This window comes from Lissotriton vulgaris, chromosome 1_1 (genome assembly GCF_964263255.1).
Source record: "Lissotriton vulgaris chromosome 1_1, aLisVul1.2, whole genome shotgun sequence".
Taxonomy (NCBI): domain Eukaryota; kingdom Metazoa; phylum Chordata; class Amphibia; order Caudata; family Salamandridae; genus Lissotriton; species Lissotriton vulgaris.
In genome coordinates, this window is record NC_141685.1 from 381,180,758 (window position 1) to 381,200,577 (window position 19,820).

Here is a 19,820-nt window from a genome sequence, read left to right on the forward strand (position 1 = left end):
TTGAAGCAGGCTGCATGGGAAGCCTTCATGAAGGCGAGTGCCCTAAAAGATAATACCGCATTTTGGAATGCAGTAAACGCCCCGTTTTTTGATGAAAGTTATTCAGATATGGTTGAGATGGCAATAGAGGAGAATGTCTAACGAGAACCATCGAACCAGATGCACTAACTCTATTTCCCCTCAACGTAGTCTTTTCTTTAACAGAGGTTGAACTAGCAATAGCAGACAGTTCCAACAGCAACGCCCCGGGACCAGACAGTATTCCAATTGATATCTATAAGGAAAACGTCACCCTGTGGGCTCCACTCCTGACCAACGTGTTAAATAGCTATAACATCAAGGGCTTCCCAACCACGTGGCAGGAAGCCATTGTAGTTCTAATATTTAAAAAGGGAGATCGAAACGAACCTAAATGCTATAGGCCGATCTCCCTCCTCGACTCATTGATGAAGGTGACAGGTAGAATTCTCTTAAATCGTTTGCAGACATGGGCTGAGGAGGAAGCTGTCCTTTCCAAATTTCAGTACCGTTTTAGGTCAGGTCTTGGTACTGTCGAACAAGGCCTAAATCTGGCACTGATAATTGGTAAATATACGACCGAAAAGAAGGGAAATCTATTTATGACTTTTGTAGACCTCAGCTCGGCTTTCTACTGTCTGAACCATTATGTTATGTGGGATACCTTAGAAAACCTTGGAATTGATTTTAACATTCTTAACTTTCTTAAAGAGTTTTATATAGAGGAGCTGGAGCTAAAGTTCGCTATGGAAAAACAGGCGAATGCACATCCAAATTCCCTATAGGCAAAGGTGTCCGACAAGGATGCATTCTGGCTCCATTTCTCTTTAATCTGTATATTAACGGGGTGGCTGACCATTTAACTAAATTGGAGGTGGATTACCCCCAAATTGGTGGAGAACGTGTGCCCATCCTACTGTATGCCAATGATGCGGTTATTATGGTTAGAACTCAATTAGGCCTCCAGAAGGCTTTAACTCGCTTCTCGGCATACATGGGATACAGGGGTCTTAAGATTAACATAGGGAAGACCTTCACTATGTGCTCCTCCCCTAGGGTAAACATTTCTTGTAAAACGAATTTGGAAAAGTCAAAGATAGGTTTAACTAACTCCTTCTCTTATTTAGGGATTGTTTTTAATAAAAGGGGTACCTGGAAATCCGCTATTATCACCAGAAACTTAGCTTTCTCACGGGCACTTGGTGCTTTAAGACAGTTTGCAAATAAGTTAGGGGACAGACCAGTACGCATTCTGCTTGAAATATACAGGGCCAAATGTGTATCTACGGCTGTGTATGGAGCTGGTATATGGGGGGGTTGCAGACTGCCATGAAATCCAAGCAAAGGAAAATGGTTTCTTGTGTTATCTGCTTGGTGTTCCTCGGTCAACCTCCACCTATGTTTGTCATAAAGAACTAGCTCTGCCCTATATTACAGATCTAATTAAGATTAGCCCTGTGTTGCTCTGGCACAGGATCTGGAACGCTACAGAAACTGGTTTTAACAGGGCGACTATTGCAGACTGTATTGAACTAGAGGGATCCAAACAGATTCAGTGGCTTTCCTATGTACAGGAATTTTTTACCAATATAGGGTGCCCTGAATTTTATATTTCACCTTCAACATTGTCTTCAATCTCAAAAAAGACTTTAAAGGAATCCTGCCTTGCCTTTCTGGAAGATCGACGCTGGTGTATAGAAGGAAAAAAGGTTTCTGTAACTCAACACCAACTTTTGCTGCAGAGCTCTGGCCTGCAGCTTTATCTATCACCTGATCAGACTAGTTATAGTAGAATGCTTTTAGCCCGCCTAAGAACTCGAACCTTCTTTAGGCTGCTAACTTTCCCTAAAGCAAATGATTGGGCGTCACAATTAACCAATTGTCCGTGTGATGATTCCTCACCTCAATCTACCATACACTGTGTCTTTTTTTGTAGATTTTATGAGTGGGGGCGGAGGAGATATTTATTACCTCTCCTTAAACTCTGGAACCTGAGACAATGTAGACCTGCATTATTTAAATTACTCACTCTACCGGATGAAATTACTATTCTTGCTGTGTCTAGGTACTTGAAATTTGCAATTAAATGTAGATCCACCATAGTTTAATTGTAATCTTTGTATGAAAGTATGTCTTTGTGACTTACACCATCTAGTGTTTGTTTTTTTGGATTACGGTGTATAGATTAGATGTTTTTAAAACTTGTTTTTAACAGGAATCCCATTATGAATTATGTCCATGTGTATATACTTTTTTTAAATGTTTAAATTAAGTCTTGTACTGGATGTATTCTTTTTATCTGTGCTTTTACGATTTTATTGTAAATCGAATAAAGCTATCTTTTGACTTTGATATGCTTTTGTATTTTACATCTGAAACTTAAACCACACACAAACTAATTCCTGATTTTTATATCTAGCAGGACATAATCATGGTTTCATTCAACGTCCTGTTTTTCACTTGCGATCATTCTGTGTGTGTTCTAAAAGATGGTGACTTCCTGCTTTTGGATAATCCCGGGGGAAGTTCTCTGTAAATGACTGGTCGAAAATGTAGATGAAGTTGGTCGGCCAATCACCGAAGAGAGATATTTTAAAGCTATGATTCTGTTCCAATCATCTGGTAAGCACAATAAGTAAATCTTTATAATACGTTTGCAACTGCAGGATAACGGTACAAATTACCAACCTGTTTCAGTAAAAACCTACATTTGTGATTAATTAATCCAATAATGGACAGTAAAAATGAACATGCAATAATGGGCAGTAAAATGAACATGCATATCCCCACATATGCCTTGGATTGCTCTCCAGAGACAAATGTAACACTTATGAAAAGGACTGAAACGTTTAGCTTGTGGCACTACTATAAGGCAGCCATTTTTGGATAAACTATTTTATCTAGGCAACTTTTTTCAGGAGGTTCATGTTCAGGCTTACAATGTGTACTGTCTATTAAGGAAAACTTACTTACTTGGTTATGGACAGATTGTACATTTGTCCTTTATTATCAATACCTCTTTATATATTATGGCTAGAGCGTGAAGATATATTGCAAGTGGTCAATGTGTTCTTTTCTGTTTTGAAGTTTTATATGTAAATATATATATTTTTTTCTCTTGCTTTTTTTTAGTGAAGAAACAGTGTCTAATGATTCAGGATATTTTTAAAGAGATAATTGCAAGCTATTCTGCACAACAGAGGGTCTAAAACAGGTGTTACTTCAAAGGGCACTGGAGGAAAAGCAGATGTTAATGGACTGTGACAATCGGGGAAGCGCTGGTTGACTTAAGAGGGTGTTACGCGAACTACAAGAGGAAGAAATTGCAGAGAAAAGATGCTTTGACAAAAAAGCCAAGCAGAGTGGACTGGATTATATGAGAGTTAGTAACAAAGCTCATGCTGAAAGCACAACTTCTCAGCCTGGTGATGCAAGTTCGCGGATTAATTTGCAGAAGCTTAAAACCTGGCCCTTTTAGCAGGGATGGCTAATGTCCTTCATCAAAAACCCACAACTAAAAATGACGCATCAGACCGTGAAAATGAACTTGTCTTGGAGTCCCCGCTTAAATCCAAATATCAAGGACAAAAACATGCCACCCTTTCACCACTTCATCCTAGAGTAATCCACACTCATTCTGAAAATATAATGGGGCCGTTCTGATGTAATCAATAGCCATCCTGAAGCTGTCATAGGATCATCCAGGAATAATCCACACTCATCCAGAAATTGTCATGGGATCATTCCAGAGTAATACTCCCATCCTGGAGCGGTTATAGGATCATCCTGGAATAATTGACCGTCCTCCTTAAATTAGCTAGAACCCATCCTGGAGTAATTATCCCTCATCCTGAAGTTGCCAATTAGTATTCGGGGAGATGTAAAAGGCAATCACTCCTGCCAGTAGAAGTCACCAGAACACCATCCTACTGTAGTTTTTGTGATGAGTCTAGGTTTGTCATCACATTTAAATTTTTCGTCCTACAGGCATACTACAGGATGGCTTGGGATGACTTTCCCAGATAATTGCAGGGATAGCCTGACTGTAATCATTAGATGAGTCCAGAATGACTCCAGGATGATCTTCCTTTTTAGGTCTCGCCTCTCGCAACTAGACTGGCGATTTGATGCTGTGCCTGTGCGCTTTTAGGTCCATGCGCAAGCGCATGGACCTAAAATGCGCGTGCACATCATCCAATCGCCATCTGTTCCCCAGCAGCTCTCCTCCCACACCTTTGAAGTGAAGCTTAGCTTCACTTCAAAGGCCCCTGCTGCTTCACACTACGGCTGTGTCTCTCCCCCATCGCCGCTCTCCCCGCTCCGCCCCCTGCTGCGGCCGTGTCGCATTTCTCCTCCCTCCCCCACTCCCCACAGCAATGCCCTCCGTCTTGTTTACCAAATGGTCACTCCTACAGCCTTTTGCTTGCAGGGGCGTGCAGGCTGGCAGTTGCAGTCCTCTCCTCGTGGGTCAGGTTACACGCACAGCACCGTGAGGAATTCCCGTGCCTTGTGGGGATCTTGTTTTCACTGCACTGGGTGATTTATGAACTTTCGGGAGTAATGTTACAAGGTCGGTAACTTAAAAACTTGAAGCAACAAAAGAAGTGTGCTTTGCAGCAGGCACATTAACCCTCTGTGCTCTGTTATAATGAGTAAAACCTTTGATTAGACAAAACATAGATGTCTGCATTGGGTGCATTAACCAACAGATTTATTTTGTCATTATTAGTAATCTTTCATCTTAGGCTGGGCATCAGGCCAGACGTGTGACATGAAAGCGCAGAAGAGGAGACTTTCTCTTTCAGACCCAGTCGCAGCCAGGCTTGACTCGTCTTAGCACCATTCACCCTGCTCACTGGAGCACGTGCACACACTGGGCATGCGGGGCAATTCTCTACAAACAGAGCCATCATTGGCAGCTGAATTAGAATGACAGCCTCGCGACAGAACACCACCGGAGGATGCTGTCCCCAGTGACACAAGTAGTAACATTTAGGCGCACAGATTGCCATCGCGCCTTAATGTAACTCCTTCTGTCATGACTGTGTGTGTGTGCCCGTGTTAGCCTGCTACTGCCTCAGAGCGTGGGATGGGAGAGGGGGGGGCTACAGCATGCCTACGGCAGGCTCTCACAATGAGCATAGCAGCAATTGGCTATGCTCAGGAGACTGTGCGCACACTGAGTGCACCATACAATCAGACATTCATAAGGCACCAAACAACACGCACACAGAGCACAACCCTGCCCAAACATCTCTCACTTGCGAGGTGATTTTTTTTTTCTTCGCACAAATGGGGAAAAATGGCACCCATCTGTGTGGGAAATAGCCCACCTGGCAACCCTGGGAGCTGCTTTCCTTCTTAGATGATTCAGAAAAGGGGGTGGTGATGAACAGAGTGTCTGAATTAAGCAGACCACTCTTACCCAGTCCAAAGATCAGGGCTTGATCCATCACCGTTTTTTAGCTCACTGCACCATCCCAGCTCAGAACTTGGCTATATGCAAATTAGTCTGACCCTGGCCCAGTGCATCATGGGAACAGGGCAGACCAAACTACCAAGCCAATTCTTATACTGGGAAGGAAACAAGCTACCGGGGACCGGTTTCTGGCATTTCAGCCGTCTTCGGCCCGGCTTGCTTGAATCCTGATGGTGCAATGAGCAAGGGACTCACATCTGAGTATACCCTTCCACGCTTATGGTGGTAGTTTGGTCTGCTCTGTTCCCATGATGCACTGGGCCAGGGACAGACTAATTTGCATATAGCCAGGTTCTGAGCTGGGATGGTGCAGTGAGCTAAATAACGTGATGGATCAAGCCCTGATCTTTGGACTGGGTAAGAGTGGTCTGCTTAATTCAGACACTCTGTTCATCACCACCCCCTTTTCTGAATCGTTTTTGGCCACTATAGGTGTGGCAGGGTATACTCGGACATGAGTCCCTTGCTCACTGCACCATCAGGATTCAAGCAAGCCAGGCCGACGACGGCTGAAATGCCAGAAACCGGTCCCCGGAAGCTTGTCTCCTTTCTGGTGAAGAATTGGCTTGGTAGTTTGGTCTGCCCTGTTCCCATGATGCACTGGGCCAGGGACAGACTAATTTGCATATAGCCAGGTTCTGAGCTGGGATGGTGCAGTGAGCTAAACAACGGTGATGGATCAAGCCCTGATCCTTGGACTGGGTAAGAGTGGTCTGCTTAATTCAGACACTTGTCTTCACCACCCTCTTTTCCTTCTTAGATGGCATCATGTCAGCAGCTATTCCGGGTCCCTGCCACTCCGGGTCCCAGTTCAGGCCTTTCTTTTGCACGTCATTGTTTTCGGGCAAATTGGTCCAATTTTCAAAAGGGTAGGGGGTGCGGGGGGCACACTGCAGGTCAGCATTACATACCGCAAATCGTTATGGCAGATGCAGTTCCTGTTGTTAAATGTGTTTTAACATATGTGTTTGCACAGCCAATGCTTGATGCATTCCTGGACATGTGTTTCTGAGTTATTTTGCTCCTTCAACAGAAAGTTGCAGTCGTATTGAGATCAATTACATTTCTGTCTTCCACGTGTATCTGCTGCTGTACATTTAAATGTATATCAGTTCTCCTGCAAGAAGTGTTGTCTTCCATACTATGCTTTCCAGATGACACCATATCATCAGCGATTCCAGAGCTATGCCCTGGGCTTGCCTTTACCTTTTAGGGTGCATTAGTACATCTGTTATAGTTGAAATGAAACAGGACGACAACTCCCAGAATGCATTCGGCTGTTAAAAGGAAAGCTGGGCACTATTCTGTGTAGCTGGTATTGTGCTCTTACTTGTACATCCGTTCCTGTGCTATGAGCTGCTCCTGGGCTGTTAAAAATGCAGCAGTCCTACTGAGAATGTATATGGAGTCACTGCTAATAATTGTTGCATCTGTGGCATTAAACAAGTCAGCTGCGCTGGGAGGGCTGGAGCAGCCATGCCGTAAACATATACCAGACCGACTGAGAAGTGTGCTAAAGAACAATATTACACTTACCATCAAGCCTGATCGGAGTGTCCCTACTGCACAATTAATCAAAACAATCTATGGACGATTAAACAAAAAAAACTGAAATCTAAACTTTACAACTAAACAACGTCCTAAAAAGACAATGAGAATGTGTTTACCCTCGGCCTTAGTTTACAGAACCCAGAATTTAAAATCAAGACATATGCCATAAACATTCAACCCATAATGCAACACTCAACTTAATATCACAATTCCTGTACCAGGAATTGCATTTCCAAACTAAATGACTGAGTCACTGCAATATGGAAGCACACAGAGCACTGACTCTCCCACTCACTGACTCTCCCACTCACTGACTCTCCCACTCACTCACTCTCAACACATATTGCACTACAAATGCAATAGGTGTCACATTTGCGAAAGGAAAAGCTATTGGCATTGTAAATGACAATGCTATTAATGTATGTTTTCAAAACCAACACATAAAAAGTGTCATTTACAATGCCTATAGCTCAAACTTTCTTCACTGCCTTTGCCAGTGCTTGTTGAATTGTGTCGTAAGCACAGTCCATTGCAACCGCGAAGCCCAGCCATTTTTAGGTGTTATTTATTTCATACAGGCATACAGCCAAAGGGACCTAGATGTTGCTTCACACAGTACCAAGGCCATTTCACCCCCTCACCCACTCATCCTCACACACCCTCACACCCTCAACCCACCTCACAACCCTCACTCCCCCTCACCCTCAGACCCCTCACCCTCGCACACCCATACCCACTCAACCTGACACACCCTGTCACTCACACCCACACCCTCACACCCCTCACTCGCCCTCACACCCCCTCAATCACCCTCACACCCCCTCACTCACCCTCACACACCTTCACTCACCCTCGCACACCTTCACACCCCCTCACACACCCACTCACCCTCACACACCCTTACCCACCCTTACCCTCACACTTCCTCACATCACATCCTCACACCCTCACTCATCCTCACAACCCTCTCACCCTCACTCAGCCTCACCCCCTCACCATCACCCTCACCCCCATCACCCTCATACCCCCTCACACCCCTCACCCTCACCCCCTCACACACTTTCACTCCCCCTCACACACCCTCCCCCTCCCTCACCCCCCTCACCCTCACCACCCTCACACCCCTCACCCTCACACCACTCAGTGCTACAACACATATTGTGTTACAATAGGTGTCACATTTGCGAAAGATAAAACTATTGGCATTGTAAATAACAAAGCTATTAATTTTGCTATTTTCAAAACAAGCACATAAATAAAAAATGTGTCCTTTACAATACCAATAGCTCAAACTTTCCTAATGCGAGACCTATTGCATTGCTGTGCTTCTCTCCCCTGCTGCGCACTCCTTCTCTCTAGAGATGTGGCCTAACGACCAGAGCTGCCATCTAAGTCACGTAAATACAAAACATAATGCATTCCAAATGCTATAGGTGTCACATTTGCGAAAGTTATAACTATTGGGATTGTAAATGACAAAGCTATCAATTTAACTATTTTAAAAACCAACAAATAAATAAAATATTTGTCATTTACAAGACCAATAGCCCCAACTTTTCTAATGCGAGACCTATTGCATTTCCAATGCTTGTTTGACATGGGATGCATACAGTATTATAGACTCCACCAAAGGATCTCGAAACAAGCAAAGATGACCTCATCTTTTTCACCATGTGAGACAACATGCAGCGGACTACCTCCCATTAGAAAATTGTGCAAGGTGAAACACAGACAAGGGGCAGAGCAGGGGGAAGAGCCTAGTTAATATTCAACCACGAAATTCTAGGTTTCTACTGTCTCGATTCTGAAACCGAAACCAACTGCTTACACTGTGCTGTGTCCTATCTACTGCCTCAATAAAAAAAAAACAATCTCCTCAGAGCTGCATGGCTAATTAGGATCCGTTTCCAAGACATCTTCCCTCTGCCCATGAATTTCCTCAGAGAATACTGCCCATACCCCAAAATACAAAAAATAACTCAAGTTTTGGTTTCTGGGTTCTGTTGAATGGAAGGGTTTAAAGAAAAAAAACCTGAAGAGGATTAGAGGCTGGAGTGAGGGCAAGTAGACGAAACAAAAACCTGGAAATCAGTTACAAGCGTTAAGGTCCAGGAGCTAGGATGGACTGGAAGACAAGGTTTCAAGCAACTGCAAATAGCATGTTAAGCTTCAACAATTCATTAACTCGAGTCAAATCATTCTCTTGTTTCAAATAGATGAAGTAAAACATTTTTTAACAATGCCAACATGAGAAAAATGGTTTCCACAGTTTTTAAACTAAGAATCCCGGGCCGTTTTTGTTCACAACTGGTAAAGCCTATGAGAGAGACAGAAACATGAATAATCTTCCTACTGACAGTGAAAGGGGAGAAAAATCAACATTCGCCTCCTCCCAGCCCTTGTAGGAAAAGCTCTGCCTGCAACCGGCTTCACTGGGAGGGCATAGTGTCAGTCCAGGACATTTGTGTGATCTTGGACGAGCGAGTGCTTATGTCTAAAACTCCTGAATAAAGGGGGAACGTTCTAAAATTCAGTGGAAGGAAACAGGGCAGCAGCAGTTCCCTTAATATACTACCATGGAGGAAGTAACAGAACCTCCTCCCATCTTTCCCCTAGAGCTGATACCGACAGTTCTATACCTTCATCTACTGGGTTTTCTTGTTCCTGTGGTCGTTACCCATGTCCTTTGCCGTCGCCCCCTTCTGTCCTGCCAGAGCAGATGCAGATCCCCGGTGCCACCACCAAATCGTAGCTCCTCCTCACTTGGACGCCATGTTCTGCGTGCATACACTGCATTCTTAGAGATGGAGGGGACATGGTAGGTTTGGTTCCCTTAAGAGGAATGCACCTTCGGCATGTCTGGGAACAATATGTCATCACGTGACGGCCTGGCAGTGGGAGTGCGGTGTCTCTTAGCGACGCACTGTCCTCCTGCTTGCTCCCAAATTGCGGAAAGAGGGAATAAAAGGCGCGAGGCGGAACATAGCTCGCTGTGAATCCTCACTAATTGACCGAGAACGTCATCGCTAACACTGGAGACGCCGCGTCAGGAGAGCGACGCTCCCCCCAGAATCGACGGTAACTACCATACAGGGGAGTACCTGTAATCCCTGGCGCCGCGGCTTGTCTTGTATCTGTGGCCGCTTCTTCAGAGCGGATAAGCTGGGCCAGCTGGGCTCGGTGACCCAACCGCGGGGGTCACCAGGCCGTTCACCGGCGGGACCTGCAAGTGCCCCTTCGACAGCTCTTTGTGACTGCTGCAGAAGACTTTCAGCTACTTGAGAGTGAGACATGCTGCCTGCTCTGAAGTGCCCGGTATTGGAGCCCGTATAGGTCCTGTGTAGACCCGTGAGATGCCATTATTCCGTTGCTGGTGCGTGTAACTCCTTCATGTGTGTGCTGGTCTCCCATAACTCGTAACCATGGGACGGACTGGTAGGGATTCCCACCTCTCCAGAATTTTTACAGACGTTGACAGTAATTATGCGACAAGTCGGGTAAAAAAAGGGAAACCATAAACTCTGTATATTTTTTTTGCCTCTGAAATATGAAGACACGACTTCAAAGACCTCTTCCCCTCTGCCCATGAATTTCCTCAGAGAATACTACTCGTACCCCAAAATACAAAAAAGAACTCAAGTTTTGGTCTCTGGGTTCTGTTGAATGGAAGGGTTTAAAGAAAAAAAAACCTGAAGAGGATTAGGGGCTGTAGTGAGGGCAAGTAGACGAAACAAAAACCTGGAAATCAGTTACAAGTGTTTAGGTCCAGGAGCAAGGATGGACTGGAAGACAAGTGTACAGGCAACTGCAAATAGCATGTTAAGCTTTAACAATTAATCAACTCGAGTCAAATCGTTCTCTTGTTTCAAATAGATGAAGTAAAACATTTTTTAACAATGCCAACGTGAGAAAAATGGTTTCCACAGTTTTTAAACTAGGAATCCTGGGCCGTTTTCGTCCACACCTGGTAAAGCCTATGAGAGACAGAAACATGAATAATCTTCCTACTGACCGTAAAAGGGGAGAAAAATCAACATTCGCCTCCTCCCAGCCCTTGTAGGAAAAGCTCTGCCTGCAACCGACTTCACTGGGAGGGCATAGTGTCAGTCCAGGACATTCATGTGATCTTGGACGAGCGAGTGCTTATGTCTAAAACTCCTGAATAAAGGGGGAACGTTCTAAAATTCAGTAGAAGGAAACAGGGCAGTAGCAGTTCCCTTAACATACTACCATGGAGGAAGTAACAGAACCTCCTCCCATCTTTCCCCTAGCGCTGATACCGACAGTTCTATACCTTCATCTACCGGGTTTTATTGTTCCTGTGGCTGTTACCCATGTCCTTTGCCGTCGCCCCCTTCTGTCCTGCCAGAGCAGATGCAGATCCCCGATGCCACCACCAAATCGTAGCTCCTCCTCACTCGGACGCCATGTTCTGCGCGCGCACACTGCATTCTGGGTAGAGATAGAAGGGACATGGTAGGTTTGGTTCCCTTTAGAGCATGGGTACTCACAAACTTTCTCTCGGGGGGCCAAATTGAAAGTGTGGTTTGTGGCCGAGGGCCGCACCAGTGGGGCGGGGTCAGTGGGGGCGGGGCTAGAAGGGGGAAAAAAAATTGCTGCCGTTTCAAAACATTACTAGACAATGCTGTATTTCCAAAGCAGTTGTAACTACATGGAGCACATGTTTATAACATGTTTTTATTAGCAGACAATAGCAATCTTAAGTGGGATTGCATGGCAATTTGTAGTAACAGAGTGATGGAAATCAAGCTGGTCTTGGAGATGGAGGCAGATGTGGTGATAGAGCTGCTGCTAGCCAAATCCAAGTGGCGAAGACTCAGGCAGATAAGAGGCTTTGGGGCGAGAAGACGCTGCGGTGGATGAGAAGAAGCATTAAAGCAGAAATGGAAAGACATAGGACACGCCCCTTTCAGAGGCCCTTTTGTTTTTTTTTCATCCCCCTTAAAGCCCTGAACTTGAGTACAAGACACAACACACACGACTTCCAAGTAAACAATACTCACCATACATCACCTATGCTTGCTCACATTAATGCTAACAAACAGGTCCTCTGGCAAACACGGGTGTAAGAATGCAGTTTGTTGTTCTAGAAAAGATCATGCCACAGACAGACAGTTTTGGATGGCTCATGACAACAGACATTTTCACTCTGCAACATTTGCAGTCACTTCTTGCATTTTGGTAAAAACTTGCTGTTTTTCAGTGACAGAACATCAGTCACAGAAATACAAACCTTTTCAGATAACCGTCTTCTACATCAGCAGAGCTAAAGCAATTGTTTTGCAATGTAGCAGGGTTTTCAAAATGCATTTGCAGGGAAACAAAGGTAATGTGTCAATGTCCTTTTCATGTAAGGAATGAGGAAAGGAGTATTAACCGCTAAAAATGCCATATCTGTCCTCAATGATCATTTCAACATGAAAAAGAGTAGAAGTTAATCTAATATTCAGCTGCATATGGCAGGCGCATTAGAATTTTCCTCACTGCAGACATTGAACAACATAATATGCTCCTATTCTTAATGCTGTGTGCCATTTGAGGACATATCAGTCTGCAAATCATTTGGCAATTGGCGGGCATAGAAACACAAACAAACATATGCCCCTCAAACAGCAGAGCCAGTGCACATTGAGGATAACGAAGGTATGTGTGGCTTGACATTTATATTTAGGGTAAAACTAGCTGGCAAGCAACTGAGGGATGTCTCTTTACTGCCTTTTCACTGTTCTCTCTTCTTCCCTCTTCTTCATCTTTATCCACCTCTCTTATTCTCTCCTGTTCCCTTTTCTCTCAACTAATCACCTCTTTCACATTCCCTCCCTTGCTCTCCTAATCCCTTCTTCTCTCCCTTATTCCTTTCTTCTCTCTCATGTTCCCTCCCTTTCTCTGCTATTCCCCAATTACCTTTGGTGTGTTCCCTCATTTTTACTCTGTTTCCCCCTTCCACCTCGAGCTGTTTTCTCTTCATCCTTGCTTCTTCTCTATTCTCTTTGCATCCTTTCTTTTCCCTCATTTTGTGTCTCCTGTTCTTGCCAGGACAATTGTTCATATAGATCTCTATCGCATGCAAACACTGCGTGTGTGTCGTGCTCTGGCAGGCTGGGATGGATTTAGCAGCGGCTGGGGACAGGATTCATGAAGCACTGTGTGTAGTAGAGTTTAAAACAGCTCCATATCTGCTGCCGCTCGTTTCGTGTTGCGACTAGAAATGAAAAAGCAAAGGGGTCGTCAACAAAACTCAGCCCCCCCCGCCTGCGGGAGGAAAGCAAAGGTGTGCTGAATCATGAAATTGAGTTTCAATTCACCTAGGGATGGCGTGAAAATGCAGCCATTCGTCTCCCGCCAACATTAAATATTTTACATTACAAACGCCCGGGACTTCTGGAACTAACTGCACATGCAATTTGTGGCCGCTCGTGGACGGCGGCACGTGCCTCTCACCACAAGACTTTGCATTAACACGGTGCAGGTTATCTCCTGTGCTCGGAGAACAACTTCAGCAGACTTAGTGAGGGGTCAGGAGGCCAGCGAGGTGAGGCGCAGCCATCCGGCAAAGGAGGGCTTGCTTTTTACTTACAGATAACCCTCCATGATATATCCTCCACATGGTTGTATTTCAGTGCCCTCGACAGTATGACCTTTAGACATCAGAAGCAGGCATTCCTTCCCTCCAAGCCGGAAATGGGATGTTTCAGCAAATACATTTACAACTCAGTTATAACCCGTAGTACTGCCCGCTGCAGCTAAAGTGAAGTGAAGCTGAAGCTGAATTTTCAAGATTCTCCGGGGTTGAGGGCTGCAGGCTGCGAGGACGTCGACTTCGTCACCACGGACACAGGCTTCTTAAAATGTCCTTTAAAAGTCAGCTGTAACAGCGCTAGTTACAGCTGACTTTTAAAGGGTCTGTGCTTCGCGCCGTGTGTGACGTCTCTGAAGCTCAGGCCAATCGGAGGCAAGCATAAACAGAAGATGGTCGCAGGAGCAAACGTTGTGAATACGTATTGACTACGTATGCTCCTGCGTTCGGCCATCTTCTCTGTTTACTTTACAGGTACATATGACTCGCATGGCAAAGAGGTCCGCGGGCCGCCAGTGAAGGCCAGGCGGGCCGCAACTGGCCCGCGGGCCGTACTATGAGTACCCCTGCTTTAGAGGAATGCACCTTCGGCGTGTCTGGGAACAATATGTAATCACGTGAAGGCCTGGCAGTGTGAGTGCGGTGTCTCTTAGCGACGCACTGTCCTCCTGCTTGCTCCCAAATTGCGAAAGAGGGAATAAAAGCGCCAGGCGGAACATAGCTCGCTGTGAATCCTCACTAATTGACCGCGAACGTCGTCGCTAACACTGGAGACGCCACGTCAGGGAACGACGCTCCCCCAGAATCGACGGTAACCAACATTTCTGAAATGCTCATGTTGAAGGATGCAAAAGTGTTTTCTACTGTAGACTTGAAATCTACATACCATCAAATTATGTTAGATAGTGATTCCAAAGATTAAACTGCCTTCATCACTTCTATTGGCACTTTTAGATTTGTGAGATTACTGTTTGGTTTGGGTTCGGCAGTGTCAGTTTTCCAAAGGGCGTTAGAAAAGGTGTTACAAAATCAACCATGTGTGAAACATGATTTGAGAGTTAAGCAACTGTTTGTAAGGCTCAGTTAATTTAATCTTACTGTCAGACTGATCAAGTTCAAGAAATCTTCAATAAACTATCTTGGGCACACCATTTCAGAAAAAGGTATAGAACCCAAACAAGAGTTGATTGAAACCATACATAACTTAGCCTCCCCAACCAATAAACATGAGTTAATGAAATTCCTGTGCATGACCGAATACTACAGTAAGTTTGTACGTGGGTTTGCTGAGAAAAGTGTTAATATGAGCAGGCTGTTAAGCAAATGAGTGGATTTTGAATGGACATCAAAATGTGAGGTAGAATTTAAGAATTTAAAGATGCATTTAAAAAATACCCCAAAATTAAAAGTTTTGATCCCTCATTGAAGTCCGTATTAATTACTGATGCAAGCATGAAGAGTCTTGGAGCGCTACTTCAGCAAGAGAAAGGCAATGAAGTCAATTGGATGTTTCTTTCTAGGAGCTTAAAAGGGGCAGAATTCTGTAATAAAAAGATAAGCACTTGTTGGATTCTAGGTAATTAATGTGTGTATCTTTAAATGTGCATCTTAAATGGGTGTTTGTTATGTTTCGGAATGATTGCGCATGCTACTTCACCTGTGTTCTTTAGAATGGTAGGTGGTAGAATGGACAGAACAGCAGTTGTATTGTGCTGATTCTCTGGCCGGTTGCTTCACTATATCTCTTTTCACTAATAGAGATTAAACTTTACCTGCTTTGATTCTGCGTCCTTTCATTGGCGACAATCTGATTCGGACCCTGGACCGGTGAAGAGCGCATCTGGTGTTCCTGGTGGCTCGACTTTAATAGTTTTTGGGATTTTCTTATCTTTCCTGGATTCATCTTGTTTGTGGTGTTCCTGTGAAGCAGTAATCATTTGGAGCGGATATCGTGGGCTTTCCGGCAATCGTGAGTTGTCATCCTCTTCGTCCCTTTTTCGGAGTTCGAGCACCTCTGACCTCTTCTGGAGTGCCTGTTGGTTCAATGTGTGCGTGTCTTTGTGCATGTGTCAATCTAAATTGACTGCACTGTTTGGTCTGTACGTGCTGACGCGCGCAGTTACGCAGTTTCCTGGAGCAGTCCCTTTTGTGACTTACTTCGTCAGGCAACGGATTGTCACATCATTGTTGTTATTATTGTTTCCATGGCAATCTCTAACCGGAACACCATTTAACCAAATTGTGGCTGAAATTGACTTTAACTTGGCAATCAACACCTCGTGGAACTGTCTTTCATGCCCGATTCTCTTCTGTGTATCTGCAAGGTCACGCTGATACACACAGCTACATCAGCTGACTTGAAAGTTTTCAAATCATCAGTGCGTCATCGCGTATTCACGCTGATGCACACAGCTGAAATGTACAACTCTTATGTATTAAGTCATAACGTGCATTTTAACCGCTGATATGCACAGCTTTTAACCAGTTTATTTCTACAATTCTTATCAACTTTGTATGTGTCGCACTGCATAACTTCTATTGGAAATTTGCATTGGATCATTTAATGACAATTGTTTTTCCTTTATAGAGTATTTGATATTGTTGTGGTAGTATTTTAATTGTTTCTACCCACACTTACATACCATTATGCAACAGTCAGTACTTCCACCTCCTCCTTTTCTTTCCACTCCTGGAAATCCTCCTTTAGAATGGGAGTTATGGGTAGAGGGTTTCGAGGCTTATTTAGAAGCCATTGAAGCAGAAGTATTTACCCCAAAAAAAAGTTTGCGCTACTGCGACATACTTTAGGTACTCCAGACAGAAAAGTGTTAAAACACTTGCCTCCTGTGGAAATTATGGATGACGGTGATGCTAGTGATTCAGTGGATCAATGTGCAACTGCCATAAAAATGTTAGAAACTAGGTTTAAAAAGAAACTTAATGTTATTATGGAACAACATACATTTTATACGAGTAAACAATTACCTAATGAGACCGTAGATGTTTTTGTAAGTAATTTTAGGGCTGTAGCTTCTACTTGTGACTATAAAACTTTTCATGATGAAATGTTAAGAGATGAGTTGGTAGAAAAAACTAATAGTATAAAGATTCAAGAAAAATTACTAACCACCCCTGATTTAACCTTAGGTAAGGACTTAGGAATATTAAAGCAACTGCATTATACATGGATCAAATGACTTTGGACACCAAAGTACATGCATTAGCTGTTGATAAAGTTGTTTCTAAAAAAGAAACAAAATATGATAAACGGAAACCATTGAAATTTTATAAGTGTAGTAGTAGAAACCATTTAGGAAATGCTCCTTTTTGTTCTGATATTGACAAAGTTTGTACCAAGTGCAAAAAGAAAGGTCATTTTTCAAAGGTGTGTAAATCCAGACCTTATGTTTGAGGAAAATTAAATTCTATGGTCAAGTAATGTTCCCTAACGTGTACCCCACCGTCTCCATGTACCAGCTTAAAGTGCATGTAACTTCCCTCCTGTGCCAGCTATGAAGACGCAAATACATTTGCGTCCAACGTTAATATGTCCTCTTTCAGACCCGCCATGAACGGGTTGAATATTCAGTTTCTAAATATACCATGCCAACGTCTTTTTGTGGTGTACTTTACACGTTTTCCAGCCCAGGCGAAGTAGGCCCTGAATTCTGCCATCAAGCCTTTTCTGCCTTCTGACTCCGAGATGCCTCAGCCTGGGCCGGCCTCTGTATCCATGACCTCTGCCTTACTCCCTGCGCGGCTCACGGCGCTTAGCTCAGCCTGCTGCCTGCCAAGACTGTATTCAACCTTCGAATTATCTGTTCCGCTCCTCGAAAATGCATTCCTGCCTACTAGTTTAAGTAAACATTCCCCCAGCCGCAGAGCAAAGGGCCTGGCCTCACTGTCTCCGTGCAAGTAATTCATATCCTCTGTTACCATGGAAGGCCCATGCCCCCTCGCTTCTCATGCAGACACTTAGACGCTTATACACGTACTCACAGTCAGTATAGAATAGCTTCTGCCCCAGAGACCTTTTCCGTCTAGATAATATAGTGCCTAAACATCAGATATCAGATATGATAGAGGCACGAGTTGATCTTACATGCCAGACTTCTGTCTCTTTCCGCTAGTGTAATGTCAAGTCCCCTGCACCCTCCAGCTTCACGTCAGTCACGCGTCATGCAGCTGCGCGCGCATCCAGGCCTCAGATTTCTGCTGACATTACAAGATTCTGCTTTGTTGCCACCCACTTATGACACCTACCTGTGACGTTTCTAGCACACACCTCTATGTTCACGCCTAGTTCACGCCTTCTAATTACGTATCACTACCACGTGTGCTACCACGTGTGTGTTTTATCTTGTTTCTCTCAGCTGTTACGCCTACTGTATTGGTTTCTATAATATGATTTAAGTATATAAGCTATGTATTGTCAATAAAATATGGCTCTATCCCTTCCTACACCCCAGTGGTGGTAGGAACATGATATCCGGTCTGGTACCATTCCTTTTTAAGGAATAAAACCCCTAAGAACTCTAACACCACGGACTCTGCCTTTCTTTCCGATTGAGTTATTTTTGATTAAGTACTTACCTGCATAGAAATTAGGACGGTAAATCAAATATTTACCACATTATTTTGGCGCCCGAATAGGGACCCCTCCCCCACCCCACGCGCCGGTTGGTGCGTTGCAAGCTCTGTCCCCTGCCATCAGTTAGACGGAACTACGCGTACTGGCAGGATTTCCTGTATCTCCCTCTGGCCCACGGAGGTGACGAAGACTGAGATCAGCACCCAGACGAGGCGGTGAGGAGTGCGGAGGATCCCGACCAGAGCCTAGCCGAAAGAAGCAAGGTCCGAGGTGTCAAGAGGCCCACCAGTTTCCGAAGTATCCACGTGTCGAGTCGAGTCCGGTCCGGTCCAGTCCAGTCGAGTTTTCCGAGGCCTTCTGTTTCCGTGCTTCCCGGTGAGTACCATTGCTGGGTCGTATCTAGACGGGTGCATTATTATGTATCCGGTAAAGACGGGTTTGGGTACACAAATTCGGTCTGCACTGTTTTAGACAGTGTATCTGTACTGTTTAGCAGTATATCCGTTATTGCAGTTCTTGCACTGTTCTTAGCAGTGTATCTGTGCTGTTTAGCAGTACATCCAGTATAGGGGGGTAGTCATATATGTCTCAAATGTTTTTCATGTGATTAATGTCGTGGTATGAGTGATTGTTTTTAATGTGCATTATTGTGTTTTTGTATAACTAGCTGTGTTCAGAGTTAAGTAGCAAGGATTGAGCATTCAGTACTAAGTAAACAAGATGCCGTTTTTCAATAAGTTAAAGCAGATAGGAACTAGGAAAGGGATACTAGAGGAAGAAATTCCTATCCCCCCTAGGGACACGCCTGGAAATTTCATGTACCATAAACATGGCATAGACGCCATACTGTATCTAGATTTGTGGGCCGATTATACTAAGCACCTAGAAGAAAGACACAGGTGGCCCGTTACAGGAACATGGGATGCAGAGTGCATCCTTAAGGTAGAAGAAGCACTATAGAGAAAGAAAGCCAGACAATCCCAGAAAGATGCCATAGAACTGTGGCGTAAGGAATCACATAAACGTGCCGAAAAGGAACTCCGTAGAGAAGACAGACTTAGAGAGGCGCCAGATAAAGTCCGAGAAAAAGAATTAGTTATTGAAGGGATTAGAGTAAAAGCAGAACAAGTAGACCACGCACGAAACAATCTTGTAAATGGCATGTACTTAGTGGCCGAGGGTTCGCCTGAAGCCACTTCAGAAATACCGAAAGATCTGCCGCCACCATTGGTTCCAACTAAAGTAACTCACAGGACCACTAAAGACATATTTCTGAATTCCTATCTAGATGATGTAGCACCCGCTTACACCAATTCACGCGCCCCGCCTACTGACGGTGACGGGGACGGTGGTGGCAACCCGCCTCCAGACCATATCCCGCCATTACCGCAACAAAGTTCCCCCGTCCGACAGCCTGTCGTCCCTCCACCCCCACCACTTCCCACACCTAAGGTTAAGATACCAAATCCGTTTTTGCCTGATCCTATTAAGAGACAAGTTCAAGTACACATACAGACTCCACAGAGGGATAATGCCCAAGCCTCCGCCTCAGGAGGTGCGACCGGGGGTTTCCAGACCCCGCC

The 19,820-nt window shown here is 44.5% G+C and overlaps 1 long non-coding RNA gene across 2 annotated transcripts in view; it reads left to right on the plus strand.

Annotated features, from left to right (window-relative positions):
- The window catches only part of LOC147747218 (uncharacterized), a 108,431-nt gene that overhangs the window by 5,885 nt on the left and 82,726 nt on the right, over positions 1 to 19,820 (plus strand). Inside the window, exons 2-3 of one of the 2 annotated variants that reach the window (XR_015307508.1) lie at positions 2,438 to 2,640; positions 3,151 to 4,689. This is a non-coding gene — a long non-coding RNA (uncharacterized LOC147747218). Of the gene's footprint in view, positions 1 to 2,437; positions 2,641 to 3,150; positions 4,690 to 19,820 lie in introns of those variants that run through there. The other variant, XR_015307509.1, reaches the window with a different exon arrangement.